Source organism: Cryptomeria japonica, chromosome 6 (genome assembly GCF_030272615.1).
Source record: "Cryptomeria japonica chromosome 6, Sugi_1.0, whole genome shotgun sequence".
Classification (NCBI taxonomy): Eukaryota; Viridiplantae; Streptophyta; class Pinopsida; order Cupressales; family Cupressaceae; genus Cryptomeria; species Cryptomeria japonica.
The window spans coordinates 481278846-481293032 of NC_081410.1; the positions used below are offsets into that span (position 1 = coordinate 481278846).

At 38.6% G+C, this 14187-nt stretch overlaps 1 protein-coding gene across 1 annotated transcript in view; it reads right to left on the bottom strand.

Moving 5' to 3' along the window:
• Positions 1-14187, bottom strand: part of LOC131052834 (2-oxoadipate dioxygenase/decarboxylase, chloroplastic/amyloplastic) — a 73693-nt gene that overhangs the window by 43372 nt on the left and 16134 nt on the right. The gene's annotated exons all lie outside the window — the stretch shown is intronic.

Consider the following 14187-nt stretch of genomic DNA (forward strand, 5'->3'; position numbering starts at 1 on the left):
ATGTATATGCAAGGATTCTTGTAGATGGTAATAACATAGACTTTATAAAGATCAAGTTGAAGCAGTTATTAATAGGTAGAGTTTTGAAATCATCAAATTAAGGAGGTTCTTCACAAACTTTTCCCAGAAAGGAGCAACTTGCGGACACCACCCTGCTGCTTTTAGTTATTTTCTATGAATTAGGCTCAGCCCACAACACTATCCCCATGTGAGTAGTGAGATCATTTTTTCTATCAAAGACAAAGAATTTCTTTTCACTGACAGAGCAGCAATTTTTGGATATTTATGATGCACATCGAGGCTAAGGATGCTCTTTCACAGGAATAGAAACTTTATTTAGGCTTTCTGCTCCTTTCAATATACTCATTGATATGTAAAAGAGACCTTCAAACATGTAAGCACAGAATGGTACATGGCACTTAAGTAGCACATGAAAAGGATTTGCCCTCTCAATGACACCTGCTTAGAAAGAAATCCTTGTATGCAGGAATAACTTCCCTAAATATTCACAATTTCTTACTATCAAGTTTTATGTCTAATAAAGAAATGAATGGGTAGTAAATGGAGGGGATAGTCGCAAAAAAAAATGATGTTTTTTTCTCAGTGACAATTTATATAGGGTTGATGCAGCAAACATAGTTGTTGCAATTAGATTAGGCATTGGATAGAGTAGTTCAAGCACAATGACATTACCTATAAGCATGAACCAGAGGTACCACATATACCAAACACTGTGATTTGTTTTAGGTTTGCAAAATTTGTTTGGATTTTGAAATTTATGCACCAAATAAGCTTGCAATATTCATCAAGCCTAAAAAAATGCCCCAAAAAAATACTCTAAAGTGGGTAAAATAATGCTAAATATGCCCTAAAATGAAGTTTACAACTTTCCTCCACTAACTAAAATTTTCCCTTTTAGCAAGCACAATAAAAATACCCCCCTTTTCAAATATAAAACTTTGATCTTAGGCAAAAAAAACAGCATTTAAAAAAAAAAAACTAAAAAGAACTATAGTTTAAATAAAACAAGCCACAGACTTGACCTGAAATTCCCAATTAATTGAAAACCCTAAAAAAGGAGATAAGATTGTCAAAAATATCAGACCTTATTTAAAAAAATTAGCTGCTGGTTCATGCATGGCAAATGAATAGTTGAAGGAATTTATTTGAAGTTCAAGGGGAGATAGGAATCATTACCATTCAAACTTGTTACTGCCTGTGGGTTGATAATAGGTAAATGGGCAGAAAATGAAGTGCAAAACTTCGTCTAGAAAAAGGACTGGTCTGTATTGTGTCTATTGGAATCTAATGTGTGGACACAGGACCCCTTAGATATGAGTCTCCTGCTCTTGAATTCACTGGGAGCTATGAACAAGAAGTGGTAAGTATGAGGTGTTGGAATGATAAAGAACCCATAATGAAGTTGTACGGACTTCAGAGGATCACCTAAGAAACATGCCTTCCACAAGAGAATGTTCAAACATGAGCTTGCTTGAACACGAGATTGAAATGATATGAAAATGATTCAATTGATATGATACAATGTACAAATGAATCTTGCTTATATAGGCAAGAGCATGAGGTAGAAGTACACAAGATCTTGACATGTGTCTTAATCCTATATGATAAGACAACTAGCTTTGATACAAAAGTAAATGCAGGATAAAATATAATAAATGCCTAAAGAAAATATTAAATAATGAAACACAGCCCATATCTTCTAAAATGCCAACTAGGATAACTAACATGATCCTATGAACATTATTAACGACAAGTTACATATAGTAACTTTATGACAACAACTTAAACGCAAGATAGGTCATAAGTTAACATGTGAATAGGTTCTAACTATGAACTAGTTAGGAAATAACCACTTTCACACCAACACCCCCCCTCCCATTAAATGCAACTTAGGGAGTGAAATTATTATGCAAATGATGCAAGACTAATATAATGAATGCAAAATGGGTCCTGGCAACTAGGCCATGTTAGGTACCCATGCACAACTAATTATGCAACTAATCTCTCACAAACGAAGAAAAGGAGAGAACCCTATGGGACAAAAGATAATGCAAATCATGTACAAGTGAAAGATGAAGTGATGTATGGAGGTCTCAACATCAATACCTCCCAAGAACTACATCCATCAATCCCCCACAGGAGGGTAAGAGAGAGACTATGTAGCCCCCCCCCCCCCCCTCATAATGAACAATTGCTTGCAAGAATGGTAAATGTTTGAAGGCAAAACATAATCCAAATCTTAAAAACCACTTGTCTCCCCTTAGGAAGAAGCAAAACCATGTCTATATGCACGTATTCTTCACATTCAAGAAATGCTATGAAAGATGAAAGCATGAAGAATGAAGACAATGTCTCTGAAAAATACTCATGTGTCTCCTTGTCCAATTGATATGATGATGCCACAATCTAATCAGGTACATGCCCAATCAAAGAAGAAGGTGACAAACTGGAACGATGTGTAAACTAACGTAGAATAAGCTCCAAAGACGAATATGTTGTAATGTGTCCTCCAACCAAATTTGAAAGACAATGATGGTCCTTTGATCAAGAATGATGGAAGCCTCAAATGACTCTGGATAAGAAATCCATGAAAGTGAAAGTGGATCAACTATCTCAGAAGAAGAATCAAGAACCTCTAAATAAACCTCTACTAAATTGTCAAAAATCTATAAAGTATCACAATCATAGGGTTTCTTCTCTAAACAGTGAAGAGGCACATTGCAATCTAAACGAGGATCATCTAGGAATGGTTGATTATCAAGATCTCTATATAACTCCCAAATGCGAGTCCAAAGAGCATGAAGACACTCAAAATCAATAAGAGACTCCAAAATGTCATCAACAACATGCATAACATTGACTTTGAAGACAAAATCCCTATTCCATTTCCAAACAATTTTTTGACAAGGGGTGCCCAAGAGGGAAACAAGATTATACAAATATGATAATAGATGAAGTCCTCTAAGATGAGTAATGATGCCATCGCTCCATTGGTTATAATTTTGCCATATGTATCAACACTTTTTAATCTAACAAGAAAATTAAAAGAACAAGATGGAACTTTCATAAAAGAATGCTACCTAAAATTGCATAATAATTTCATCTTTCCACAATCTAACATGTAAGCATTAATTACTAATTGAAAAGAAAGCTTGAAAACAAGAGTTTCTAAATAATCTATTCCACTACAAGTAAACATACTGAACATGAAAAGAAAATGTAAGAAGAGTTTTAGAAGCTACAATGTCTCATAGTTTATTTGAGTACCATTGGGGTGTTGTACCTCCAACCACAGACCTAGCGGTCCCTTGCACACCTTCTTAGAAAAGTGGCCCTACCCTTCACGAGGGTGCAAACACAAAACTAGGTCTAACTGCCATCTAAACCTAGTGTTTAGAAACCTACACAACCCTAAGTCGATCACACACAATAGGTTCCTCCTAACTAGTATGACCCACTAACTAGACTATGTATCTAGTTCAAGTAAATTGATAGGTGCATGTAAATTCTTGTGCCACCTTGGCCAAAGGTTTTGTATAATTTGCAAAGCACGTTGAACGTGCAGTCTTTGTTTGCCACCTCACTCGACTTCTCACTTACAACACTCAAGTTCCTAGTTGACTTGGTATGGTGAACTTAGCCAATACAAACATCCTTACACTGCATTTGGTTTTCAGCCTAAGGTAGGTTAACAAGAACCTTTTAGGAGTAGTTCACATATGGTTAAATTCATAGTTTCAGCTCATCTTTATTCCTTATTACTAATGCAATCATGGCAAGACGATCCTCAAAGAGAACAGTCCAGACCATGCAACAAGTGTAAAACAACGGAAGAAACAACAAAACATAGAAAAAATGTTAATTCAAACATCCACAACGTCATAGATTCACCATAAACTAGCCGGCAACATTCGGTGTACATACAGGCTTACAGGCCTAGAACAGCTTACATTCTAGATTACAATCCATCCGGACCTCCAAGAGGTATCCAAATTGCATAACATGAATTTATCCTCCGACAATCTCTCCTCCCCCTCTAAGGATCAATGAAAACAATATATATAACATCCAGAACACATCCGGGTCGGCCACAAAAGATCACATTCTCCAAAGAAGAAAACGAAACATGCAAGATAGGTCGGACCCAAAGCGTGAAGATCACCTTCATCGAAGACAATAACGAAGTGTGGACCACCAAGGAAGGTTGGCCAAGGGCCAAGGAACATCGTACGAGGTGCCAATTAGATCCGCAAGTCAAGAAATCGCTCCGCAAGAGAAGAAATCTCCAACTAGCCATTAAGCTCAAAAAGACTGCTCCAGAACCAAAAAACTGCCCAATCCGGAAGCAATAACTTGCCAGGAAAAGAGTCCAAATGAACTGAAATCTAGAACAAGGAATAAGAACACGTCTGGAAGCCAAAAATCTGATCCGCAACGAAAAATGAACAACTACCAGAGAATTCTGGAAGTAACACAAAAACTGCAACACGGAACAAGAACAACTGAAAAGCAAATATATTTTTGGTTGATGCAAGATTGCTCATCGACCGGGGGTGCTCCTGCATCAGACACCCCAAGTAGAAAAAGATGTTCCATGAGAGGCAACTCATGAACATCGAAAAGGATTCGGGATATAGACCCCATGCACATTTCTAATCCAACTGTCGTCTTTATCTGAAAAGTTCTTCCTCCTTACCCCTTCCAATAACTCAACCGAATTCCCCAACTTCTTTTCCCCTTCTCCCCTTTCTCCTTGCTTCATACTTGCACACTGTCTCTTATTACCACTCTCTTTCCTTCGCAAATATGATCTATTCCTTCCATGGGAACTCGTCTTTTCTGCCATCACAACTCTAACCTTACTGTCATCTGGCACCATCTTGCTAACAAACTCATCCACAAGACCCCTTCTTCATACCATCATCTGGTATAACCTTTGCAACCTACTCCTCAGCAATGCAACTCTTCACAAGACTCGAGTTCTTCACTTTCTTCTCCTTCTCCTTCAAAGAAGCCAAAGTAAACTTTTGTCCATCCTTCTCAATAGTGATCAGGTTTCTTCTACAATCATAGATAGCTCCTCTATCATACTACCAAGGTCTACCCAGCAAAACATGACAAGCACTCATAGACTCAACATCACACAAGACTTCATCTTTGTAAGGTCCAATATTAAAATTCACCAAACACTCCTCTCTCACCTCTACCACATGATAATCTTTCAACCAACTCACCTTGTAAGGACAAGGATGCTCAAGCCTCTTCAAACCAAGCTTCTCTACCATTTCCTCTGATACCAAATTTTCAATACTACCAGTATCCACAATAACCTTATAGCACTTACCACCTTATTTGCATATAGTCCAGAAAAAATTCTTCCTTTGTGTAGGTATGGTTTCTTCTTTGCTCTTCTCCACCAAGACTCTTCTAAACATAAGGGATTCTCCCTACTCCAGTGCTATCATGCTTTCCTCTGCATCTCTAGCATCCGGTTCCTCACATGCTATGAAATTCCTTGTCATTCCCTTATCAGTCCTCAAGGAACACTCATAAGATCTGTGTCTGGTTTCTCCACACTTGAAACATTTACCCAAGAACTCCCTGTTGCTACTGCCATTCCCTTTTCTTTGTCTTTTGATCCGGTTCTTTACTCCATTTAGATCTTGATTCATCTTCAATAGTCTGCTTCTCCATACTGCCACTCATCTACCCTCTATTTACTGCATATCTCTCTCTTCCCCTAGGGTTATTCTATTGTCTTCGTTTCACTTTATCTTCAGCCTTCAAAGCATATTGGTAAGCCTCCTCGACTATAGAGATCTTCAGCATACTCATCTCATCTTGAATGTTAAACCCAAGTCCATTTATGTACCTAACCACCTTCTCTCTATCCATCTTTCTATGTCTAGATCTGATCATCACCTTGTAGAACTCCTCAGTATACTCTTTCACACTCATGTTCCTCTGCTTCAACTTCTGCAACTTCTTGAACAATTACAACTCATAGTCTCCCGAAATGAATTTAGCCTTCAATCTTGCAACCATCTGCCTCCACCAGGTGATTTTCATCTCACCATTCTCCATTCGATCCCTCTGCAACTCCTCCACCATAAAGCAGCATGCCCTTTCAACTTAGTTTGGGCTAACCTAACCCTCTACAGATCTCTAATATCCTCAAACTCAAAGAGTCCTCCAATTCTCCAATCCAATCTATCAAGTCTTCCGGATTTAACGTACCTAAAAAGTTAGAAACCTCTACTTTATGAACCTTACTCACTTGTGCCACCACTCTAAGGAATCTTTCTTCTCTTTCATCTTCCGATCCTTCAACATCTTCGACCTCCAACTCCTCTCCAGCCTCTTCATACTCATCCTTCGATTCCGGATTCCTCCACAAACCAGCCAACACGTTTCAGATCTCATTCCTCATCTCATTTCTGAAATCCTCCATCATATGCTCTACCCTTCGAGGGTTCATCCTTCTTGGCGGCATCTCTACCTTCGCCCCGATGCAACTGCCTCAGCTCGACAATCTGACTACAAGTTTCAATTGCCTCTCCGTCGGCGATCTATTGAACACACTTGCAGCTTGCCTCAAATCGACGATCTGTTCACCCAAAGGAATGCATTATGGTTCGCAACCAGCTCTGATACCACTTGATGCAGTCACGGTAGGAGGGTCCTCAAAGAGAACATTCCAAACCATGCTGCAAGAGTAACACAACGGAAGCAACAACAAAACATAGAGAAAATGTTAATTCAAACATCCGCAACATCATAGATTCACCATAAACCAGTCGGCACATCCAGTGTACATACAGGCTTACAGACCTAGAACAACTTACATTCTAGATTACAATCCATCCGGACCTCCAAGAGGTATCCAAATTACATAACATGAATTCATCCTCCTACAATCTCTCCTCCCCCTCTAAGGATCAATTAAAAATATATATATAGCATTTGGAACACATCCGGGTCGGCCACAAAAGATTGCATTCTCCAAAGAGGAAAATGAAACGTGTAAGATAGGTCGGACCCAAAGCACGAAGATCACCTCCACTGAAGACAATAACGAAGTGCAGACCACCAAGGAAGGTCGGCCAAGGGCCAAGGAACATCGTACAAGGTGCCAATTAGATCCGCAAGTCAAGAAATCACTCCACAAGAGAAGGAATCTCCAACTAGTTACGCTCAAAAAAACTGCTCCTGAACCAAGAAACAGCCAATCCGGAAGCAATAACTTGTCGGAAAAGAGTCCAAATGAACTGGAAATCTAGAACAAGGAATAATAACACGTCTGGAAGCCAAAAATCTGATCCACAACAAAAAATGAACAACTACCGGAGAATTCCGGAAGTAACACGGAAACTACAACACAAAACAAGAACAACTGAAAAGCAAATATATTTTTGGTTGATGCAAGATTGCTCATAGACCGGGGATGCTCCTGCATCAATTACATAGTCAAGTTTTATCTTGTTAACTGGAAGAGTTATAATTGCAAGGTTGCAATGGTCTCAAGTGTCTCGCAATTAGATAGGATCTCTTCTTAATGACCACCTCGTAAGTGGCTATACACTAGAATACATGGGATTGAATGAGCATTTCCAATCACAAAGAGAATGATACTATGTGTTGTGATGTTTTACTTTTTGCTTAGTAGGTTAGTTGTCTTAGTTTAGTCGTTTGGCATTAATTTTAGTGTTCTCAACCTTTTACTTGTAGGAGGTGTAGTGCCTTAGGTTATCGGGAAGTGATCAAGTCCTGTCTCTCTCTTTAAGTTGGAATGGGGTTAGTTTAGCTCTCAATGCCTTGGTGATGAGTGATTTAGGATGATCATTTCATTTGATCGTCACCATGTGACTTTCAAGTTCTAGGACCGGAATGTTGAGCTTAAGAGTGGAAAACAGTCAAAGGAAGTGAGATGCTTGATGAATGCCAAACAGGATATTAGAAACGATGAAGAAGCCTTGTTGATGATGAGGTTACTTTTATGAGATGAATGGAGAACTCTTGAAGTGGATGAAGTAAGTGATACAATCAGCAAAATGGAACAAGTCGGGTCATTTCCAATGACCCCCCAAATCCACAAAATTGCTTCATCTCCACTTTCAGTTGATGCCTAAATCCCCAGCCAGCTTCTTGGAGTTACTTCCTATGACACCCAAAAAGCCCGACCACCTTGGAGGACTTCCAGTTGGCTATCAAAAGCCCAGCTAGGATGAGCATGTCCTTCTATTTTCTGAGATCAACGCTTGTTGAGATGAACACTTAATGTTTTTGAAGGAGAAAGTTGATTAAGGCTGGTAAAGTCTACTAAGCAATAATTAAGAGTGGAAATACCTTGAATAATTCACTGAACAAGTTATATTGATACCTTGGAGTCACTTCCAATGACCCTCCAAAAGTCCGACCTCCCTAGCATGATTTCTACTTACCCACAAAAACCACGACCAACTAATGAGGACTTCCAATTGCTAGTAGAATCCACAACCAGTTCTAGGCTATTTCCATTTGGCCATGAAAATCCCAGCCAAGAATATAAGATTTCCAGTTGGGGGTCAATAGCACAGCCATACATGTATTACTTCCACTTTAGGTTGAAAAGCCCAGCATAATCTAAGATATATTTAGTGGCCTCCCAAATCCACAGCCTAGGTGGGTAGTGAATAACAGCAATTTTTCACCATTTGGTGAAATCCATGAATCAAACCTCAAAGTGTGAAGTCTCAGACTGAGAACAAGAGCAATCAGACTTCAAATATCAGTGAATCAGACTCTAAACATAAAAATCAGACATGAGGTCAGAAATCAGAATATCCTTAGAAAGACATATCAGATTAAAAAACTCACAAAATGTATGAAATCTATTTATATCATATGTGTTTAAATGCTATCTTGATTGTTGTTGCAGGTGATCAAACGAAGGACTGGCTGCCAGCAACATCAAGGTCTGATGCAAGAAGTAAACATGTGGAAGAATGGAGAGAAGACATTACAATTTGAAGGGGTCAAAGATATTCACATTGATGGATGTAAGAGAGGGACGTCACATCATGGAGGCATCAGAGAAAGATGCTACAAGGCAAAGAGTAAAGATCAACATCAAAAGGGGAATATATGATTATCTTGAATTTCCTCCGTGTTGTGACATTTTCACACATCGCCTCGTTGCAAATGGGGACCCCCACTTTTTGCTTTTTAGGAGTCTTTCTGCTAAGTGTCTTGGTCTTTAGCCTTTCAATAGCAGGAGGTTAATCTAGTTGGTTAGGATATGATGAGTTCGGGTTGAAGTTGCTAAGGATGTCAAAATTGCAGGATTGTTGTCACAGATGTCAATATCGTCAAATGTTGTCAAGGTGCAAGATATTTCCCAAAGTACTTGGTCACCAGGGTTGATTTTCTTAAGTGTTGGAGTCGGAGTTAGATGAGATTGGCATAATTAAGTTGTGTTAAGTGATTAAGTCATTAGGATCTCAATTGTAAACGTGATTAGGTCCTAGGGTTTTAGGGTAGCATAGGTCAAGATTGAAGCATGGTGGTCAAGAATTAATTTCCAATGATGAAAGACATCCAAATGACGAAGAATAAATGTGATGAACTCATGAAGGCTTGAGGCGAAAATTTTGACTAAGTCATAATTTTGCTCAAGGCATGGTCTTGGTATTGGCTTGCTCACCATGAGCAATTTGTGCAAATGAACATTTGAAATGCACCTAAGCATGAGATGATTTGAAGGAAAGAGACATCAAGATGATCATCTTAATGAATGATTTGTCTAAGGCAAATCTTAAAAGTAAGTCTAAACTTGTGCAAATCGACCTCAATTTGGCACCCAAAGTTATGCAAATGGACCTTGAAAAGTTGCCCTAGAAAACAAAAGTTCTGCAAATGGACCTTGAAAAGCTGCTCAGCCAAGAACTTGTACATCTAAAGGCATGAAATCCGCTCAATCAAGAAATCATGTGCAAATGAGCCATCATTCATGCCCACCTTCAAGTTTGTGGGAATAAACATGACCTTTGTGCCCTAGTTGTGCAATTGGAGGTGGAAAATGCGCCCAAAGTTATGCTTGTGTAGGTATATATGTATTATGAGCCTTTATCTTTGTGCATGTATGAACCTCAAATGCACCCTTGTTTGTGCATATGACCACATAAAATGCACTCTAGCTTCATTTTGTGCAAAGGAGCCCTCTTAACCCGCCTTTATCTCTATGCACATGGAACCCTAATTCACACCCTTATATTTGTGTATGACTATGTCAAATGCACCCAGCAGCCTGCAAGAAATGAAAGATGGAAAATCAGACCTGCAGCACATAAGCAGAAAATCAGAAATCATATCAGATTAGTTTGGTGTGTATAAGTTACATGTCATATATTAATACCATATTTGTTTTGTTTTGCAAATGATGCAAATTGCAAAGCAACATCTTGAAAGAATAAGAGAAGGAAACTTGAAGGGAAGACTCCACAAGATTACACAAAGAAATGCACTTTATTACATCATAACCTTAGGGAATCAAGACATTCAGGTGCAAGGTCTTCAATGCAAGAAAATCAAGTCAAGCAAAGACGATGATAGATCAGGGCTACATCAAGAGGGGGCTTCACCACTTAGGGCTGAGGTTCAAGTAATACAAGAAGGTGGACAAATGATTCGTCAACAACATGTGAAAGAGAGATATCACGACATCAAGAAATTCAACATGTCCAAGACAAAGGGCCAAGTTCCAAAAGACTTCACCAAGGCAAGGAATTTTCAACATCAAAAGGGCTTGAAAGAAGATTTCAACAAGGATGATCAAGGATACATAATAGATATTGGAGGATCCAGGATCATTACAAGTATGAAGGGTGAAATGCAATGTAAAAAGAAGGGATTCCCAAGTTAGGAGGCGAAATCATGCAAGAGGATCAAGGAGATAGTTCCAGAAGAGTAATCAAAGTTAGAAGGTTTGATCCCCAAGGATGTTGCAAGTTAGGAGAATGATCATCATCACACCACCCCAAGCTTGGAGATGTTGAGTATCAAGGGATATTGCCCAAGGCATCAATACTTACATGTGATGAGGTATCAAGTCTACGAATCAAGGTTGAGGTGGCATCCTAGTCATCATTCTACCAATCAAAGGATTCCAAGTCAAGATGTCCAGATGCAATGTACTTGACTCACCCTATGAATGCACAGAGTTCAAGATACCTAACCTCATTTCTTATTGGAGCATATTAAAAGTTGGACATGTGTTCCAAATATTGTAATACTTTCATTGGCCAGAATAGAGTTTGTTGTAACAAACCCTAATTAGGGTTTTGCCTTGTAAATCTTACATTGATTGGAGAATCAATCTGGGCCATTGAATTGTATTGAGAGCGCTATAAAAGGCTCAAACCTCTCATTGTAAAGGTTTTGTAAATAATAGTTAGCAACCAGACACTAATTGACATTAGATAGCAAGTAGTAAGAGTAGAAGTTAGAGTAGGAGGAGAAGGCAAAGATTGTTGCCAAGATCTTGTTGTAAGAGACATATTGTTTTCATTGAAGTTATGGTGAATTCCCTATGTTAATTTGGTCAATAATTCTCATTTGCTTTAAAGTTGATTAGATGAATGAAAGATATCATTGTTGATGAATGGTATACCTAATGTTCATACTAGTAATTTGTTGATTGCAAATTGTAGTGCGTAGTCAACTGAACTTGTGTGAAAGCTTAACTTCTATTACTTCATGCTCATTGTTCGTGTGGTTAATGTGCATTAGTGATGTGAAAATCATTCGTTTATCCTCAGGAGATTGCACTAGTTTTGTGTAGTTGTTCCTTGATGGCGAAACAAAGCTTGGCTTGGTTACACCTAATCAACAATTAGTTCCTACATTCTTAGGATTAGATTAACTTTCTCAACCCTTAATTACTTTTGCTATTTGTTCTCCAAGTTATGAAAGTCTTCATGTTCCAGCTGCATTCAAGCAAGTTCATGTACAACGTAAGCCCCCCTTATGATTCCAGCAATATCATATCATATACACTAAGTCTATCCATGAAAAAAGTCAAACCTAACAATAGAAACCTCGGAATCATCTCAATTGATCATATAATTTAGCATCTGAGGAGATTTTGATCAAGAGAGGATAGAGTACCTTTGGTATTTTATTCTGTGTTGCATAGTGCATAAAAAACAAATAATAGAATTGACACTAGAAGGAGAGCATGATCATCATGTGTGTGAACAACTGAACTCTAGATCTTATCAATTCATATTTGTGGAAGTTATATCGAGCAGTTTCGAGATGATCAGCAAGTTGATATTCCTCAACTTTGGTGTCGACTAAATGTGTTTGCAATAATATTGTTGTCTGGTATCTATGGCATTACTATTTCTTGTTAAGTATTTTGTTTGCATGTATTAAACTGTTCGCCTCGAGGACAAACATCTGGCGTTGTTGCAGAGCGGGACCTGAAGCTGAGGACTGAGAAGGTCTATGAGTTACGGACACGCTTGGCAACCGCACCCCGCGCATCGACACCCTCCTCACCAAGGACGCTTCCTCAGCCCCATGCTCAGCCTTGATTTCTTTTTCTGTTGATCATCCCATTTTATTTTCAGTCGTCAAAAGACGACTTTGTTTTTGGGGGGGGATGATGTTGGCGGTAATATTGTACGTACGGAAATAAAAAGAAGTAATTAATTAGGAAGTACTTTGTTTAGTAATGTAACTGAGGATTGGTAGTTACGGGTGTGACGGTTGTCCCGCGCTACCCCTTAGTACCTTTATATACCATGTGATGTAACTTGTCAGTATCACGATTATGAATGAAATGGTATCTTTTCTGTTGGCTTAATATTGTTGTCCAGTATCTATGGCATTACTGTTTCTTGTTAAGTATTATGTCTGCATGTATTAAACCATTTGCCCCGAGGGCAAACAAAATGCACAACTTCACCCACGCAGCTTGTTAGAATTTGCAATATTAGGACAATGTAGGATCCACGAAACCATCGAACATGATGAAATACATTGCTTGACATTATCAAGAATGGAATCGGTAGTACAAGGAAAGATCTTCTTTTGGGATGTCCATCAATGTCAGCATTTGAGCAACAATTAGAAGAAATTTTTGAAGATCAATCACTTAAGGAGACCCTCATTTTTAAAGATATGCTTATGGAGTTTCACCAGGATGCATGGTTTATGCAAGATATTGAGCCTATTGTTACCATGGAAGCAAAGGGTGAAGAGAAATTTGAGGCTATGCTAAGTCCACTCCTAAGGATTCAAAGAGGACCAGCAAGTGAAAATTTGCATGTCAAAGATGCGAGTGGAATGATACATCACCAACGGCAACCTCCCGAAGCAGCTGATGATCTCTCTTCCTGCAATGCACTGGTAGAAAACACGCAAGAGTCTCCACTTGAGCAAGAATAGCATCAAGTTGTCTCTTTCCTTATCCTAGTTTTGAAAATTGTTATGAATTTGATTATGGGGGTTTTGGGAAAAGAACTTGCATTTGGATAGATCACAGTCCGGATGAGTTGCCCCAATTGATCATCTTGCATGGGGAGTTGATTGAACATGAGGAACGCATTATGAGAGCCTACTTCCCATTGTTTAAGGATGAGTTTACCCTTCTCCAAACTGTCACTATTGCCATCCTCCTTTTACACAATTTGAGGAATCGTGTAAAGTCATGTATGTATGTTGCTTCTTTGAGTCGTGTCCATTCTAGGAGTTTTGTATATAGTATTAGAGTAGGTTTTCCTTTCGTGTGTTTTAGTTTAGTTGCTTGAGCAAGCTAGGTTCTTAATTTGCCTTGAGTCATTCGTCTCAAAGTTCTTAGGCGGCTCGAGTAGTTTAGTTTGCTTTAGCTTAGTTTGCTTTGGTTTTAGTTTGCTTTGATTAGTCATTGCTTAGTTTAGGTGTTCTAAATGGGAGCCTTCATTTGTGAGAAAGGCATTTTTTGTGTTGTTTTCTCACACACCGGCACATTTTGGATCTTATGTTCAATCCATCTCCTAGATAACTCCTTATGAAGTGCCTTAGAATCCAAGGTTATTCCTCTTCAAATTTATTATTTGGTTAGGAATTGTACTCGACTTGGAAGAAATATTGTGTCTTGATATCGACTTATTTCGATTACTATATTTTACACACTAAATAATT